This window comes from Nicotiana tabacum, chromosome 13 (genome assembly GCF_000715075.1).
Source record: "Nicotiana tabacum cultivar K326 chromosome 13, ASM71507v2, whole genome shotgun sequence".
NCBI classification, from domain to species: Eukaryota; Viridiplantae; Streptophyta; class Magnoliopsida; order Solanales; family Solanaceae; genus Nicotiana; species Nicotiana tabacum.
The window spans coordinates 54,959,093-54,979,628 of record NC_134092.1 but is presented as its reverse complement, the minus strand read 5'-3'; positions in this window follow the sequence as shown (position 1 = coordinate 54,979,628).

Here is a 20,536-nt window from a genome sequence, read left to right as displayed (position 1 = left end):
GCATCCATTTAAAGATGCAGCGCCCCCGGCAAAAGGGACGTTAGTACCGTCGAATAGCACTAGTATGTAAAGCTAAACACCAACTCTATATAATGAATAATAATACAAGAGGAACAGTCAAGAATTCAATAAGGCTTCAAATAATATTAAAACAACAAGTTAAGGATCATATACATTTTCAAGTCAATTTCTATATTATTAGGTTGGGTGATCTTTAGAACCAATATTCCACAATTCACAATACCTCTGTATTCTTACACGGAGTCCGATCTCGGCCCGATCGGCTAGGCTATCTTATTTAATACATTACCATAATTTCATTATAATTTCCAGCACAGTACCACCATGTGTGCGGCATGGCGTCCGATCACGGCCCGATTGGCTAGGCCATCTCATTTGAGACATTATCACAATTTCATCCACAATACCACCGTGTCCTTACACAGAGTCCGATCTCGGCCCGATCGGCTAGGCCATCTCATTTGAGACATAACCTTCTTCAGTCAATCATTTCACATCATACTTCTTAACAATCACAAAGTCATTCTTGGCACTTGGCCATATTTCATAATTCCAGTTCCCTTTTCCACATTCAAATATCATTATCATTATCAACATCAATAGGGCTTCCCATTCAAGACATTAATTCACATATGAGCAATTTGGGAAATCTTAGGCACATAGAGGCCTTTCACACAATTTGGCATAACAACCTTTATTTCGGCCTTAACATGAAGTTTTAACATTCCTAACACATATTCCAAATTTTGAACATATTCTCAAATGGCAAGATGACATGATGAAGCATTTAGAATAAACATCCCTCAACACTACCACATTAGGAATAGCCAATTTAATTATGATCAAGGACTTACTCCGATTACATGAACACCATGGGATTCGATTCTAAGAAGAAGGAGGTTTAGCCAACATACCTCAATTGAGCTTCTCAAACTCTAAAATGATCCGGAATTCTTAGAAACTTCAATCTATTTTAGAAATATAACAAGTTGAACCAAAAATTAGGAAGATGATCATGGTTTTAGCTCATTTGAGTATTTTATCAAACACTAGGTGTGCATTAAGATTCTAAGGCTCTTTTGTGGAAGATTACATCATTTCCCAACCCACTCTCTACCATTTTTAGCTCACAACCTTCCCACATACTTCAATGATACATGCATGCAAGACAACAACCCCCACACCCAATAATTGCCTCTCTAATTACCCATTTTTTATAACATTTCGAAATTGAGAGCTAGGCCATAGATTCTTACCTTTAGGGTGAAGACTTCCTTTGTTAATCCTCAATGATTGAGCAAGAATTGATGGGTAATGGTTAAAGATTGCTCCCCCACTCTAAGAACTCTCCCTCTCACTCTAAAATATCATAAATGTGCTCAAAATGGACTATGGGGTGTGTTTTAACAGAATTGGTTTGGGTTTAAAAACCCCAAAAATAAAGCTCCGGAATGGGTTCTGCGGTCGCATATGCTACCGCATAATGGTTAGGCAGTCTGAAAAATGACCGCGAAATTGGATGCCAATACTGGAAAAAAAACTGACCTGGTCTGCGGTCATTATGCGGCCCACAGACCTATTCTGCGGTCGCATAATGCACCGCAGAACGGTTCTGCGGTCGCGTAGTGCACCGCAGAATGGTTCTGCGGTCGCGTAGTGCACCGCAGAACCGCCCTCCAAAAAATCCCAAGGCGGGATATGCAACTAGAATGTGTCCCGCAAAACGGTTATGTGGTGGCATAATGGCCGCAAAATTGGGCATCAAAAATTCCCCAGAAATCTGCCCCATTCTACGACCAGTCTGCGGTCCGTAGAGTGGTTCTGTGGCCGCAGAAAAGCATACTTCTGCCCAACATTTTCCTTCAACTCGCAAATGCAAGCTCGCCGCGAAGAATTTCTATTATTATTAACGTCTACGCCTACTTTGGCATCACGGAATCTGGGTTTTTAGGAAACATTTTACGGGGCCTTATATTTAACCTCATTCCTTCCATGGGAGCCGACTTTGGGGCGATTTTGGAGTGCCATTTTCATCATCAAACTTTAGATAAGTGATTTCTACACCTTGTGAGTTAAATACAAGGCATATATATGGATTTAAACATGGAAATTAGTAGAAATTGTGGAATTTTTGGAAGAAAACCTAGAAATGATATTTTTAGATTTTGACCACGAAATTGGACATGGAATTAGGAATAAATTATATATTTGAGTTCGTAATGTTATGGGTAATGATTATCTTCAAAAATATTTGGAATCCGGGCACGTGGGCCTGAAGGTTGACTTTTCGAGTGGAGTTGGGAATTATTATAAATTGATTAATTATGGGTAATAGAGTGTATATTTATGGATTTGCACATTTGTTTGACTAGTTTTGGAGAGACGGACATCGGTTTGAGGTGTTTGAGTGGCGTTGGAGCTGGTTATGGAATTTCAAAGCGAGTTAAGTCCCCTGTCTAACTCTATGAGGGGGAAACTACCCCTAAGAGCGGGGGCTACGTACGCACGAGGTGACGAGAGTCCATACGTAGCTAGATTCATGTTATGTCCGGGTAGATTTAGGTTTCCCCCATGCTATAACTGTACTATTTGAGTTGTATCTTTCCTATTAAATTCCTTTATTTTACGTTGCGACTTTAGACTAGACTTGTGTAGAGTGATAGACTTGCTATTGTAGAGATTCAACGGGTTTCATGATTAGCCGCAAATAATTGTACTCCTCTTACGAATTTCTCCCACGTTATGCTTTTTCATCGAAAAGTTTCCCTTAAAATTTATAACTCACACGTCTATTCGTGAGTGGGGTCAATGACCCATTAAAACTTCTTCTTCTAATGGGATCGGGCCATTCGCCTCGGCAGTATAATAGATACATCTATAGTTCGTACCATTCGACCCTCGGCAATGCGCATATTATGATGGGATCGGGCCATTCACCTCGGCAGGATTATGTATCACACTCTCATGGGAGCGGTCCATTCTCCTCGGCAATATAATAAATGTATCTATGGTTCATGTTGTTTGACCCTCGACAATGTACTTATTTTGACGGGATCGGTCCGTACACCTCGGCATTTCTATAAAATACTCTTATGAAATCGTGTGTAATAATTGACAAAAAGCTAGTATATCTATGAGTTTTCCTAATTTGAACTATGACGACCTATCTGGTGAGGTTCATTATATATATACTCCGATTGAGGAGAATTGTACCATGTATTTATATTTTTAATGAAAGGGAATCGTCCCAAATCAGAATGCTATAATGTATCAATAGGGAATATCAGAGACAGAAGTATAATATACAAGAAATGCTACGACTGAGTACAATAACAATAAGTAGGAAGGATCAACAGATATCACGACCTCCAAGGGTCTCTACAGCACCAATACATAGCCTAAGCATAATTTCTAACATGACATGCAGTCAAATTGCTAGAAGACAAGGAAAACATGTAAGCAACAATAGGTTATTCAGCTTTATAGTCTCACGGGACGGACCAAGTCATAATCCCTCACGGTTCATGCTCACACGCATGTCACCTAGCATGTGCGTCACCTCCAAATAGTCTCATCATACCAAATTCTGGGGTTTCATACCCTCAAGACCAGATGCAAGACTGTTACTTACCTCAAATGCGCAGAAATCCTACTCCAAAATGCCCTTGCCTCTCAAATCAGTCTCCAAATGCCCTGAATCTAGCCACAAACAGTACGAGATAATCAATATAGGCTAAAGGGATCAATTCCACAAGAAAACTACTAAATTATAACCCAAATCCAAAATCGGCTCAAACCCGGCCCCCGGGCCCACGTCTCGAAATCCGATAAAAGTCACAAAACCCGAAAGCTCATTCACTCACGAGTCTAACCATACTAAATTGATCATAATCCGACGTCATTTGGTCCTCCAAATCCCCAAAATCCACTCTCCAATTCTCAAGCCCTAAACCCCCAAATTTCACTTCAAAATCTCGCTAATTAGGTGGGGAAATCCATGGGGAATCAAGATTTATGATCAAAAACGAGTACAAGAAGATTACCTCAATAATCCCCTCGAAATTCTTCTCCAAAATCGCAAGTCCGAGTCTCAAATGGTGAAATAAGACTAAAATTGCGAACCCTTGCTTTTAAACCTTCTGCCCAGACTTTTCGCATTCGCGGACCCACTATCGCATCTGCGATGCCACATCTGCGGAAAATCCATCGCAGGTGCGGATTCCACTTAAAATCCCAGATTCCACTCCTACGGCTACAAGACCGCATCTGCGCCATCGCAAGTGCGGAAACCCATCGCCCCTGCGGCTAAAACTCGCACCAGCTGCCCGCTTTTGCGACCATCGCAGGTGCGGGAAAAGCTCTACACCTGCGGCTTCTGCTCAACTCATCCTTGGCCACTTCTGCGGGCTCGCACCTGCGGTTCCCACTCCGCAGGTGCGATTACACCAGCAATATCAGCACTTCAGCTGCCCTTTCAAATCCAAAACCAAATCTGAAAACTCCCGAATTCCACCCGAGGCCCCCGGGGCCTTAACCAAACATGCCAACAAGTCATATAACCCAATACGAACTTAGTCGAACCTTCGAATCACTAAAAATAACATCAAAACACCGATTACACCGGGATTCAAGCCTAAAGAAATTCTAAACTTCTGAATTCCGCAAATGAAACCGAAACCTACCAAACCACGTCCGATTGACCTCAAATTTTGTACACAAATCCAAAATGATCCCACAAACCTACTCCAATTCCCGGAAATCAAATCTGACCCAGATATCAAAATTTTCACTGTCAGCCAAAATTGCCAAAATTCCAACTTTCGCCAATTCCAGCCTAATTCTACTACAGACCTCCAAATCACATTCTGGACGCGCTCCTAAGTCCAAAATCACCTAACAGTGCTAACGGAACAATCAAAATTCAAATCTGAGGTCATTTACACATGAGTCGACATCCGATCGACTTTAAGAGACTAAGTGTCTCGTTTAAGAGCCGACCTGACGGAGGCGTTAGGCGCCATCACGACCTATAGTGGATTTTGGGTTGTGACAGTTTAAGCCCACCTCCTCTCACCGCGTGGATTCAAGTAGTTCTCCTACTAGCAACGCGCGTATCAAGCCCACTTTATCTCACCGCATGCGTATCAACCCCTAGCCTTATACCATCGCATGCGTATCAATATCACACTACAATCACAACTCGCACCACAAGTGCCCATATGCCACAACTTGCCACAAAGTCAACAACACCAATATTGTCACAACAAATAGCCATGGCTCAACCACAATGTGTACAAGAATTTCAACAATAACAAATGAATGAGAATGCTCAACAAGGAAAGGTATCTCCACAATTAATAACTTCGCCTCAATGTGATAACAGCTATTACAACTTCAACACCAATAACTCAACAAGATGATATTCCACGAAATAACAACTTCAATTAAAAGTGATTTAACAATTAAGAGGTAATAAGACAATAAGGATGTCAATAACTTCAACTAAAGCATATAAAATCAAAATAACAAGTAAGAGGTAGAACAAGTGCTAACAACGTCAAATAGAGCATGTATGAGTAGATTAACAATGAGAGATATAACATATTATAACAATTCAATTAAAGGCATGAAAATAGTCTACATAATCTAAACCGGTCAAATACCACATATAGCCCGTGTACCCACTCGTCACCTTGCATACACGGCTTTCACATAACACAAATAGCACAATCAATCCAAATCCTAAGGGGTAGTTTTCCCTACACAAAGTTAGCCAAAACACTTACCTCAACTAGGCCAATTCAACCCTCCGAAATAGTTTTTCCCCTAAAATTCGCCTCCACACGGCTCAAATCTAACAAAAAATGACTTAATAACACTAAACAATGTAAGAGAAACAATTACAATAATTAAAGCTATGATCTTTATATTTTTCCCAAAAAGTCAACGCCGAGCCCACCTTGGATTCCGAATCTAATAACATCGAACAATGTAAGAGAAACCAATTACAATAAATAAATCTATGATCTTTACATTTTTTCCAAAAAGTCAACAAAGTCAATGTCGGGCCTACCTTGGATTCTGAATCCAAGCTTACCCAAGCGAAGCCCGAACCAATACAAGCTCACAAATGAAAACCGATTCAATCAGAGTCCGATAGCTCAACCAATTCGCCAAAACATCGCTCTTGGGTGTTCATAACCCAAGAGTCCAACCCACACTAGTTGGGTCATATATCTCCTGAAATACTCCTCCAAAACTCGCCAAATTCGAATATGTTGTTCTCCTAATATAGGAGAACAAAGCCCCAAAAGGAATCGGGAAATAAACGCCTCTAACTCATTTTTAATTTTTAAAAATTTGGACATAACCCTAGGTCTTGATTTAAAGAATTAAATGGGGTTTCAATTAAAATCATGGATTAAAGCTTAAACCAAGGGAATGAATCAGAGAAAAATACTTAGGTTATGGTTTAGACCTTACCCTATGGAAGAAACTTTAAGAACATCCTTGAATTCTCCCAATCTCAAACTTTCAAGATGAGAAAACCCCCCCAACAACATTAATAGCCAAAAATGCCCAGCAGTTCTTCCTCGTTTCTTATGCCAAATGATCTCGAAACTCGCTTTTTATGCCTCCAGTGCATTTTTCATAAAATTCCAGTCAAGTTAGACTTTTGAATCACTCCATTTGACCTTATAATGAAGGAGATATGTTGGTTTCAATATTTGAAAATAGAGCAGATTTTTAAATACGAATTCATTGGCAATTTCGTAATTAATCTGAAAAATCTAGCAACCCAATTCTTAGTAAAATAACAATAAATTCCTCATACGATGTCGCAACTTGATGATTTCAGCTGCTATGGTTCCGAAATTACGATACGGATATAATGGTTTAGTCGAAACACGAATCAAAGGCCGTTTGCTCAATATGGTAACCTTTATGCTCAAATCAACGTCAAAACCGAAAACAATCACCATACAACCCAAACTTATCCAAAACTCATCAAAATTTAACCAAACTTTTTGAACATGTATAAAATCATCATACAAAGTTATTAGAATAATTAAAACCCGATTCCGAGTCTGTTTACCCAAAAGTCAAACATTGGTCAACTCTTCCAACTTAAAGCTTCTAAAACGAGAATCATTCTTCCAAATCAATCTAGAACTGCTCGAAAACCGAAATCAACCATACACGCAAGTTATCATACATAATATGAAGCTACTCAAAGTCTCAAACCACCGAATGAAACACTAAAACTCAAAACGGCCGATCGGGTCGTTACAGAAGCATTTCAGTCTTCCTTCCGAAGAAACAAGGGGGCAACACGTGTAATTTGCAGATTAGGGGATACGCCCGGTAAATAAGTTGCTCCGCAAGAATATTTTTGTCCCTTCTTCGAAATAAATAATGAAAAACTAGTACTTATACACGCGCGTTGCGCAAAGAATATTAAGTATAATTTTTCAAAACAAATATATCTCGAAAAACGCGATACACATAAAGAAGCATGTAAATTATGAACATGTAAATGCACTGGATATCCATACATTCAAGTCTATCAAAATTACACTATTTTTTCTTGAATTAAAATTTTAATATTTAAGTACTTGAAGAAATTTTAAAAAAATAGGATAAAGTTTGCATTAAAAATATTTATCATCTTTGTATTTTCTTCATATAATAGTAGATAATATTATTATATATGCCCGTCAATTGATAAATATTGGTACAACAATATAAAAGCAGATCAGTATGAATATAATTAATAGGTTAAAAAATTACCTGTTTTCGATGACATATATCCCTTGGAGAATATTTTGGCCAACCAAGAAACAGTGCTATGGTGCACAATTTCATTTGTAAATCACTAAATATTAAATTAATATTTTTAGGCATTTCGCCGCTTAGATAATTTTGCAAATTTTCGTGTTGATAGGTACAAAATTACATCCGACTTCCACATAACTTTGCAACAAAAATCATTAAAAATAATTCACGTCTAATGTAATTAGAAATAACGCATTTTACAACCATATTAGCAAAATTAACCACATTAATTCTAAACTAATTAATATTATTATGTTATTTATTTATATTATTCTAATATTGCCAATTGTCTTGAGCAATGCCAAGCGCCTTATTATTAGGTTGCCACTTGGCTTAATCTGGATACTTGAAAGAATAAATCGTATAAATAATTATTTGCATAGGAGAACGTGGATAATAATCAATTATGGAGGTAGGTTAGAATTATTGTTCCAAGCCCACATTTAGAAAGACATCAGTTGTGGGGTTAAATTTTTGGTAATTTATATATAGACAAGTTGTGGTAAGTTATTATCATAAAGCCCATATATAATAAAAGGAGAGACAAAGACACCATGTTAAACCAAGTGACAACATAATAAAAAGCCACTTGACAATTTTAGGATAAAAAATAGTTATTCATAAGATTAAGCCAAGTGTCAAAATACTACAAATACATGATAAATTTTACAAATATTCATATAAAAAAAATTTAAACTCTAAAAGAAATAATCTAGATAAAATTATAAAACTAGTAAATAATATACATAAGTATTATTTATAAATTTAGACAAATTGAAGAATGTGAACAATAGAAGGCTTTTCTCTTTAAACTTTTAAACAAAATAATAAAAGGCTTATCTCTTTATACTTTTAATTAATTCAAAATTACAGTTTAATAAGAAAATAAGCATATTTTAATTATAAATAAAATACTAAATAGAAAAATAAATCAAATATCACAATAGAAAAAAATGTACGAAAAAAGGAAATAAATAAAATGTTAGGATATTTTTAATTTGAATCTATATATAATAAAAGGGGAAGTATTTTCATTATAAGTAAAATGCTAAATGGGAAAACTAATCAAATATAGCAGTGGAAAATATATGAAATGACGAAATAAATAATGTTAGGATATTTATGTTTTGAATTAGTTGAAAAAAATAATTAAATAAATATCACTCAATAAATTTATTGAAAAATTTAGGTAATAGAAGAATTATGAATAGTGGACACATATTTGATACTCATGGTCAACTTGATTTTAAGCTTCAGAAAGTATTTATTAATGAATAACACAACATCATATATAACTTTATGGCACTCAGTCCCTAGGACTATGTAAACCTAGCACATAGAGAGATATTAAATAGATTTATACGAATCTACCATTTAACATGAACTAGAAATTTCTATACAAAGCCAACAACCATCAATAGATGTACAATATCCCAAAATCGGCGGTACAAGTCATAAGCTCTACTGAGTTTGCTAGAAAATCTCTAGGTACAAATGTTCCTAAATAAAAATAAACAGTACAAAGTAAAATTTTAGAAGATGACTCCGAGGCCTGCGAACGTGACGACAAGTTTACCTTGAAGTCTCTGCCGCAACTCACAATCAGCTAACTAATGACCAGCGCACTCCGAAGTACCTGGATCTGCACAAAAATATGCAGAAAGCGTAGCATGAGTACACCACAGTGGTACCCCAGCAAGTATCAAGACTAACCTCGGTACAGTAGTAACGAGGAACAGTCAAGACACCTACTAGACATAATAACCTGTACAAGCACGAATATGAAACTAACAAGGAACAATATCAGTATAAAGCTAAGCATGGTAAAAGTAATAAAACAATACTTGCAATAGAAAACTAGAAGCAACAATTAGCAACCAGGAACAACAGGTAATAACGCCATAAAGTAAGCAGAATACAGTCAAAGTCCGGTGAAACCAAGGGAAAACATGTAACAACACAATAGAACAACCGCTCTCACATAATGTTTATACAAGAATTTCTCCGAGGTACCACACCTCATAATCACAATCACGGATCCCAAATCATGAACCCTAATCACTTGACATCTTGTGCCCATACTATAAATCACATCTACACGGACAACTCAGGTGCTGCACGGACAACTCAGGTACCAATATCATTAGTACCTCATATCTGCACGGACAACTCACGAGAACACTCACGTGCTAGCAGTAACAATACCTCATAATTGCACGACAACTCACATGTCAATAGTAGCAATCTCATATGCGCACGGACAACTCACATGTCAGTAGTACAACTCACGCGTAGAAGGCAGGTATACATGAATGCATGTAAATGATCAATAAACATCAAGATTCATCTTCTTAGACTAATATTGAGTGACTAATTATGGTGTATGCTTGTGCAAGTGTTCTATCCAGCTCGAGTCAACAAGTAAGGTCAGAGACAACGAATGACACATAGCAAACAACACAACAAAACCGTAATATGCATGACTCACACAAGGTAGGCACACAACTACACGGATATCATCAATAACAATGCCCACAGGCCATCACATATCATCACAAATAATCCCCGGCATAGCCCCCCTTATCTCACCGCGTGCGCAACAATAAAGTAAATGTCCGCCTTGTCTCGCCACACGCGCATAATAATATTCCCACCTTGTCTTGCCATATGCGCAAACCCACATATATACCCCGCCTTGTCACGCCGCATGAGCAAATATCAATAATAACAATACCATATACAACTCACGTGCGAATACCCCGACAATCCTCTTAACAATACCACGTGTGCCAAAAATATAAAACAATATAACAACTCGCACCACATGTGCCCATATTCTACCATATTTCCTTAAAAATAATTTCAATACCACAACCACACATAGCCCTCGGCTCAACAACACTGAGTACAATAACAACAACAATAACCCGGGAATACGGCTAGTAAATCAACAAAAGAATTACAAAAGCACAATGAAATAGAGGAACGAACTCACAATGAAAGACATAACAAGTAATAATGAATTCAAATAATAATAACTCAAAAATAGGAGAGATAATGTGTATCAACGATATCAAATAAGAATAACTCAACAATAAGAGAGATAACATGTATTAATGATTTCAAATAATAATAACTCAACAATAAGAGAGATAATATGTAACAACGATATCAAATAAGAATAACTCAACAATAGGATAGATAACATGTAACAATGATTTCATGTCACGCCCCGACCTCGGGGAGCGCGACCGACGCTCAACCGAGATACCCCAGTCAAGAAAGCATGTATAATGCCTTCTACCCAAACTCACCCATGAATAAAGAGAAGATATATTTCATTAATTAGACAACGAGGGGTCATGTGAACAACACCAGTTCATTACCATTAGTTACGCTGTTAACAAGTTTCAAAATACATACACATTCATATTTTGAAGTGGAACATGAGATACAAATACAACATCTTTAGTTTGTCTTTCCCAAAACAAGATACAACCCACATTATGTCTACGAAGCCTCTAGTAAATACAAAAGAGTAGCATGATGGTGCCGGCAACAAGGCTCCAGCTATACCTCAAAACATTATACATATGTGACAAGAGATACAAGACCCCGAAATGAAGTGGGGCTCACCAAGTCAGCTAAGGAGAGGGTGCACTTCTATCACTCATCAAGGTCGCCTACTGTGGAACCACCTGCATCCATTAAAGATGCAGCGCCCCCGAAAAAGGGGACGTTAATACATATGGAATAGTACTAGTATGTAAAACTAAACACACTCTCAATAAAACGAGCAACAGTAAGATGAGAAGGAAACATGGAATCAATGAGAACCTCAAACAATATTAAAGTACTAAGTTAGGAGAAAGATAGATTTCAAGTAAATTTCAATGTTTTTAAGTTAAGGGATATTTAGTACCGATACACCATCGTGCCTTTAGTACGGAGTCTGATCTCAACCCGATCGGCTAAGCCGTCTCACCTCGAGACATCCACTCACAACACCACCATGTGCGCGGCATGGCGTCTGATCTCAGCCTGATCGGCTAAGCCATCTTACCACAATGCCGTGTGGGTTGACGTCACATCACATCCTGCTACAAATCATCTCATCCCATTTAAGGGGAATTATCTCAGCACATCAATCCCGTCCCATATTCGGGGGGAAATCTCATCACCTCACACGGGGATTTTACCCCTTACTCACTCCTACACCGGCACGTGTAGTTTCGGGGTTAGGTTATTTCAATCTACCATTCCTCGGTGACTAAACGATATTCCCAAAACATTTAATATTTAAAGGACTTACAGCTCATTTCATAATCTTTCACCCATCTTTCCATTTCATTGGCACTAGTGGCCATAATTGTAATATCATTCTCGGTACGTTGGTCGTATTTCATATTTCATACTCACCCCTACAACTTCCAAGCATCTTCATGATTCATCAACAATAAGGAAATTTCAAATCAATATATTCGGTGTAAATATATGAGCAACAAGAGTCTTGATCACATTGAGTTCCTCTTCCACAATTAAGCATATTAACTCGCTATTGAAACATGATTTTTAAATCACAATACCTTTAATACATTGGTCATACTAGATCACATTCTCGGAAAGAATCATGACATGATGGGAACATTTGAAACATATATTGAGTACATACGTCTTTCAACACAACACTTATACTAGAACAATCAAATTTAGTAGGAAAAACTCGGAACACGGGAAATACGAAATTTAGCCAATCATAATCGCAACTTATGAGGACATCATGGAATTCGATTCTACAAGAGGAGTTTAGCCAACATACCTCGCTTGAGCTTTCTTTAATTTACTACGACATTCTGAAACTCCTACCGACTTCAATCTAATTAAAGATATGACAAAATTGAACAATAATTAGGAAGATACTCAAGGGGTCCAACTCATTTAAGCATTTTATCAAACAGTAGGTGGGCATTATGATTTCAAGGTTCTTCTATGGTGGATTCCTTTACCCCACAATCAATCCCCACTTCAATAGGCCACCCACAAAAACTCCACAACCTCCCTACCACCTTTATTAGTACATGCATGCATAAATAACAACCCTAATTCTCAAAACCTTCTTCCCCATTACCTATTCCCAATCCAATTTCAAAATTGAAGGCTAGGACTATAACCTTACCTCTTGGATGAATACCTTGTCAGTTATCCTTGTGGATTCTTCAAGACTTTATCAAAGATTGGTGAACCAAGTACTTGGATCTTCCTTCTCTCTCTCTCTCTAAAACACTTCCCTCTCTCTAAAATGGCATAATTTCTCTTCAAAAAAATGGTCCCTAAGCCTATTTATTAAAACATGGTCGAGTTATAAAAATAGAAAAATGAACCCTCCGAACTCAACTCGGCGGTCGTAGAATGGACCGCAAAATAGGTATGCGGTCCGCATAATGGACCACGGAATCACCTTCCAGAATAGGGCTGCTCGGGTCAGGTCTGAGAAAGATCTGCGGTCCACATATCAGTTATGCCGTCGCATAATGGACCGCAGAACCTCCTCCCAAAGTTTTCTCATGTTGGTTCTGCGATAGATGTGCGGCCCGCGAAACGATTATGCGATCGCATAGCAGACCGCAAAACGACCTCCAAATTTGGCCCATTTTTCTTCTTCACTCCGCGGCAGATCTGCGGTCCGCGGAGTAGTTCTGCGGTCGCATAAGAAACGCCTGTTCTGCAATAATTTTTCTTCAACTTCCCAACGCACTGTTCAACCCAAAACGCCTGTACCTCAAATACATTAGCCTACCTCGGCAACACGAAACCCCGGGTTTTAGGTGAAATTTTATGGGCCTTACATCCTCCCCCGCTTAGGATCATTTATCCTCGAATGAGGGTCAAAATCCGCCATTAGCACCCAATGTGACCCAACTATCACTTCACACACCAGTAATTCTAAATTTTGACTAACTCCCTAAATTTCCAAACATTTCGCTAGAGTCTCCCCTGTAATTGGGCCTATCCACCTGCCATAGAATCCTAGAACCAGTCCTAATAGCATAACCATAACACAACAATGTAAAACAACATGGAAATAACACTGGCCACAATGCCATAAATATTACATTACCAAAAAGGAGTATCCTTAAAATAAGTTGTACAAGGGGAAACAGAATTTGTAGAAAGTTAGCTTTTAACATTTTTCATGGACACAACTATATAGCTATTCAAACAAATGAGGATACTTCTTCTTCATCTCTTCCTCAGCTTCCCAGGTGGCCTCTTCGACCTGTTGGTTTTGCCACAACACTTTCACGGAGGCAATCTCTTTGTTTCTCAGCTTCCAAACTTGCCTATCAAGAATAGCAACTGGAATCTCTTCATAAACCAATTCCTCATTAACCTCAATAGTCTCCACTGGAACAATAAGCGACGGATCTCTAACCACCTTCTTCAACATGGATATATGAAACATTAGGTGCACTAAAGACATCTCTGGAGGTAGTTCAAGCTTGTAAGCCACCTGACCAATCCTCTGAATGATTATGTACGGTCCGACATACCTCAGACTCAATTTTCCTTTCTTACCAAAATGCATTACACCCTTCATGGAGGAAACCTTCAAGAATACCCAATCATCCTCTTAGAACTCCAAATCCCTACGACGTACATCTGAATAGGACTTCTGACGACTCTGGGCAGTTTTCAACCGTTCCTTAAAGATCTTAACCTTCTCCATAGCCTGATTCATGAGGTCTGGCCCTATAAACTACGCTTCCCCAATCTCGAACCACCTAATGGGAGACCTATATCTCCTACCATATAGAGCCTCGAACGGTGCCATCTGAATGCTAGCATGATAACTGTTGTTGTAGGCAAATTCTATGAGTGGCAAATGACCATCCCAGCTACCCTTAAAGTCAAGAACACAAGCGCGCAACATATCCTCAAGTATCTGAATGGTCCGCTCTGCTTGCCCGTCGGTCTATGGATGGAAAGTTGTACTAAGATTCACCTGATTACCCAAACCTAGCTGAAAATTCTTCCAAAAATTAGCTGTGAACTTTGCCCCTCGATCTGAGATAATAGAAACCGGAGTGCCATGCAACCTAACTATTTCCTTGATATACAACTAGGCATACTGTTCCGCTGTGTCGGTAGCCTTAATATGTAAGAAGTGTGCTGATTTTGTGAGTCAATCCACAATTACCCAAATCGAGTCGAACTTGCGAGGGGTGCGAGGTATTCCTACCACAAAGTCCATATTGATCATCTCCCACTTCCACATCGGAATTTCTATGTTCTGTGCTAACCCACCGGGCCTTTGATGTTCGGCCTTCACTTGTTGACAATTTGGACATCTCGCCACAAAGTCCGCTACATTCCTCTTCATATCATTCTACCAGCAAACTTCCTTAAGATCATGATACATCTTTGTAGAGCCTAGGTGCATGGAATACCTTGAAGCGTGAGCCTCGGCTATGATTCTTTCCTGGAGACCATCTACATTAGGAATACATAATCTCCCTTGGTACCTTAGTGTACCATCATCCATGCCAAGAGAAATAGCTATGGTCTTATGTTTATGAATCCCCTCCTTCAACTGAAACAACAATGGATCGTCGTACTGCTTCTCCTTGACTTCCACAATAAGCGATGATTTGGCCCTACATTGCATAATTACCCCTCCTTCACAATTACCCAAACTAGCCAACTATTGAACTTCCTTGGCCAACGACCTTTGATGTGCCTCCAAGTAAGCCAAACTACCCATGGATTTTCGGCTAAGAGCATCCGCCACAACATTAGCCTTCCCCGAATGATATAGAATATCGATGTCGTAGTCCTTGAGTAACTCAAGCCACCTTCTCTGCCTCAGATTCAATTCCTTATGCTTGAAAATATATTGAAGTCTCTTATGGTCCGTGAATATATCCACATGGACCCCATACAAATAATGACGCCAAATCTTCAATGCAAACACTACCGCCGCAAGTTCCAAGTCATGTGTTGGATAGTTCTTCTCATGATTTTTGAGTTGCCTAGAAGCATAGGTGATCACCTTGCCATGTTGCATCAATACACACCCAAGTCCGATCCTCGAAGCATCACAATATACCACAACCCCACTTGTACCCTCTGGTAGGGTCAACACCGATGCCGTAGTTAATCTTGATTTCAACTCTTGGAAGCTACTTTCACAAGCATATGACCATTGTAACTTAACCGCCTTCTGCATCAATTTAGTCAACGGAGAGGCAAGAGTAGAGAACCCCTCTACAAACTTTCTGTAATACGCAGCTAAGCCTAAGAAACTGCGAATCTCTGTTGGAGTTGTAGGCTTCGGCCAATTCTTCACAGTAGCGATCTTCTGCGGATCAACATTAATTCTTTCTCTGGAGACGACATGACCTAAGAATGTGACAGATTCAAGCCAAAATTCACACTTTGAAAACCTTGCATACAACTTGTGCTGATATAGAGTCTACAGAACTGCCCTGAGATGATCGGTATGGTCCTCTCAGCTTCGTGAATATACAAGAATATCATCAATAAACACTATCACAAAGGAATCAAGAAAAGGTTTGAACACTCGATTCATAAGATCCATGAAAGATGTCGGGGTATTTGTTAGCCCAAAAGACATTACCAAAAATTTGAAGTGCCCATATCGGGTCTTGAAAGTTGTTTTCGGAATATCCTGTTCACTGATCTTCAATTGGTGATACCCGAATCTTAAATCAATTTTGGAGAAGTACTTAGCACCCTGCAATTGGTCAAACAAGTCATCTATCTTTGGCAGTGGGTACTTATTCTTGATCATGACCTTGTTGAGTTGTTGATAGTCAATACACATTCTCAGTGACCCATCTTTCTTCCTTACAAAAAGGACCGGTGCACCCAAAGGCGACAGACTCGACCAGATGAAACCCTTCTTTAACAAATCCTTTCAATTATTCCTTTAGTTCCTTCAATCCTGCCGGTGCCATTCTATAGGGTGGAATAGATATAGGTTACGTGCCTGGCATCATATCAATCCCAAAATCAATCTCTCGGTCTGGTGGGATCCTTGGGAGGTCATCAGGAAACCCTCCGAAAATTCATTCACCACTGGCACATGCTCAAGTGTAGGTACTTTAACATCGGTGTCCGTAACCCCGACTAAATGGTAAATACATCCCTTGTTGATCATCTTCATGGCCTTAAGATAGGAAATAAACCTACCTTTCGGCACCACATCATCCCCCTTCCATTCAATAATTGGCTCATTTGGAAATTCAAAACTAAAGATTCTGGTTCGGCAATCAAGCTTAGCAAAACATGAATAAAGCCAATCCATCCCCATTATTACATCAAAATCAACCATCCCCAATTCAATGAGATCGTCCATGGTGTTCCGACCATGCACCATGATAATACAATCCCTATAAACCTGCAAGGCTACAATAGACTCACCAACCGGAGTAGATACGGAGAACGACTCATGAAGCTATTCCAGTTCTATCCTAAATTCCATAGCAACATAAGGAGTGACATAGGACAAAGTGGAACCGGGATCAATAAGAGCATATACATCATGAGATTGGATAGTCAATATACCTGTGACAATATTTGGAGAAGCCTCTGAACTCTGGCAACCCCTCATAGCATAGAAACGGTTGGGTCCTCCCAAGCTCTGTGCACCACCCCTAGCTGCACCACGCCCTGCAGTTGCTGGAGTGCCTCGAGCTGGAGGAGGTGTTGCAGATGTAGTAGCTGCAGAACTGGCTGGTTGTGCCGCACCCTTGCCCATGCTCTAGCGGGACGAACGACAATCCCTCTGAATGTGACCCTCATACCACATCCGTAGCATATGGTTTGGTCCATGAAGTAGGCCCCACAATGCATCTTCCTACACCTAGGGCATGGGGGCCTCTGCTGCTGCTGGAATCTCCTTCCAGGCTAACCCTGCTGGTAGGATCCCTTATTGCCCTGATTGGGCCCGAAATGGCTCCACTACTGCTGACTAGACCCTGATGGTTGTGCACTAACCGAAGACTGAGCAAAGGATAGGGATGGCCCCGACGACCCTCCCTTAAATACCGACCTGCCACCACCACCACCACCACCAAAAGTACCACTAAAGTTTCCCGCTGACTGGGCCTTGTTGCTACCCCCTTGCTCCATTCTATTCTTCAATTTGCGGGTCTCTGTGGCTTGAGAAAATGCCATAATCTTTTCATAGTTCATATCAGAATTTAAGGCAGTTGTAGCGGCCTCATTAATAACCAAGGGGCTGAGGCCCTGCACAAACCGACGCACTCTAGCCTCCATAGTGGGCAACATGTAGATGACATACTTGGACAGGCGTGTGCACCTCATATGATACTCCCACACACTCATGCTACCTTGTTTCAGGATCTCGAACTCAGCGGCATGGGCTGCCTTAGTCTCGGCAGGCAAGAAATGATCAATAAAGGCATCGGCAAACTCACTCCACCTCACCGAAGGGCTCCCCTCCTCACGGGAGTCCTCCCACACCTCAAACCAAGAATAGGCCACCTCTTTCAGGTGGTAGAAGGCCAACTCCACTCCCTCCGTCTTTGTAGTACACATAATTCGGAGGGTATTGTTTTCTCATGTTGGTTCTATGACGGATGTGCGGCCCGCAAAATAATGACCGCAAAACGATCTCCTAAATTAGCCCATTTTTCTGCTTCACTCTGCGGCGGATCCGCGGTACGCGTAGTAGTTCTGCGGTCGAATAATGGACTGCAGAAACGTCCTGTTTTGCAACAATTTTTCTTCAACTCCCTAACACACTGTTCAACCCAAAAAGTCTGTACCGCGGCGAGCTTCCTACCACCCTCAAATACATTAGCCTACCTCGGCACTACGAAACCATGGGTTTTAGGTAAAATTTCATGAGGCCTTACATTTCAAATAAGAATAACTCAACAATAAGAGAGATAATGTGTAACAACAATTTCAAGTAAGGATAAATCACAATGGAAGATATAACATGTAATAAAAGAGGCAACAACTCCAATTAGAGCATATAAGAGTATATTTGGCAACAAAAGGGTAGAACATGAACCAATCAACTTCGAATAAGGTATGTAATGGTAAATTTAGCAATGGAGGATATAACATGATAAGGCAACTTCATTTTAATGTGCTTGAGAAACCTAAGAGTGTAAAACGGTCAAATTTCCACATATAAGACATGTACACACTCTTCACCTCACACAACGTTAAGCAAAATACTTACCTCAAAAGCCCTTAATCAATACTCTAAAATAGCTTTTCCTTTACAATTCACCTCCGCTCGGTTCAAATCTAACCAAAATCGACTTAATAACATCAAATAATGCAAGAGAAATCAATTCGAATAAATAAAGCTATGATCTTTACAAAAATTTCAAAAGTCAACAAAAGTCAACCCCAGACTCGCCCGGTCAAAACCCGGGTCCAAGGGTAGATTCCGACTACCCATACCCCACAAGTCTATATATGTATTTTGTTTCAAAATATGAGTCCAATTCGACTCTCAAATCCCAAATTTTCATTTTTTAAAACATAAACAAAGTTTCTCAAAATTCCCCATTGATTCTTATAATTTTGATGTTAAATCTCATATATAATCATGTACAATAGTTAGAATTTGATCAAAATTACTTACCCAATGATTGTAGATGAAAACCTCCTCTCCAAATCTCCTTCTACCGAGTCTAGGTTTCAAAATATGAAAGAATGAGCTAAAATCCCGAAATTCCAACTCTTAACCCAGCTGCAGATGTCGCATTTGCGAGCAAAAGTTCGCAATTGGGGATGTTTGCATTTGCAACCAAAAGTTTGCAATTGCGATCCCATGGTTGCAATTTCGACCATGGTTCGCAATTGTGACCAAAAGTTCGCAATTGCAACAAAAAGTTGGCAATTGCGAAGTACTAGCACCAGCAATCCCAAACTTCACTAACACAGTGGGATTATGACAAAAACAACAAGCGGCTGAAACTGGGGTCTGCGGTCCACAAATTTTTGATGTGCGGCCGCAAACTGGAAGTGCAGACCGCATAATTACAGGTGCGGCCACACTCCGGTCAAAGAATATCACAGGCTTAGAAAGTCCTCTCTGAAGACAATGCGGAGCCTGTTTTGCGGCCGCAGGAGAAATCTGTGATCCTCACATTTTAGGTGTGGTCCGCACATAGGGGTCTCAAAAAGGATAGACCTCTGATGGCTAAGTGCGGCTGCTCTTAGAATTCTGTGGTCCGCACATTTTAAGTGCGATCGCAGAAGCACTAGCCTTCAATAATTTGTTCAAAACACCAAACTACGGACCACACAATTTCAAATTCGGCCACATATTTCAAACATTAAGGCAGTCTTTTCCTACTTAAATTTTGTAATTACTTGTACAATTTGGTATCGCAACATGGTATAAATATGAAATTTCACTAACCGAATCACATTAGAGCATGTATTATCAATTACCCAGTTCTGATCTACCCCACATGGACACATGGATGAACTCTAATAACAGATGGCCTAAAAAGAAACTAAAATTTTAAAAATTAAACTAACACCAAAAATTTAACATGAAATGAAGTATACCAAATAGAGTGAGTGCACTCGGTGTATACAAACAGGTGATTGTATGTGGGGACAGTGAATATCTCTCAATAAAGTTGCAGAGTAACAGTGATTT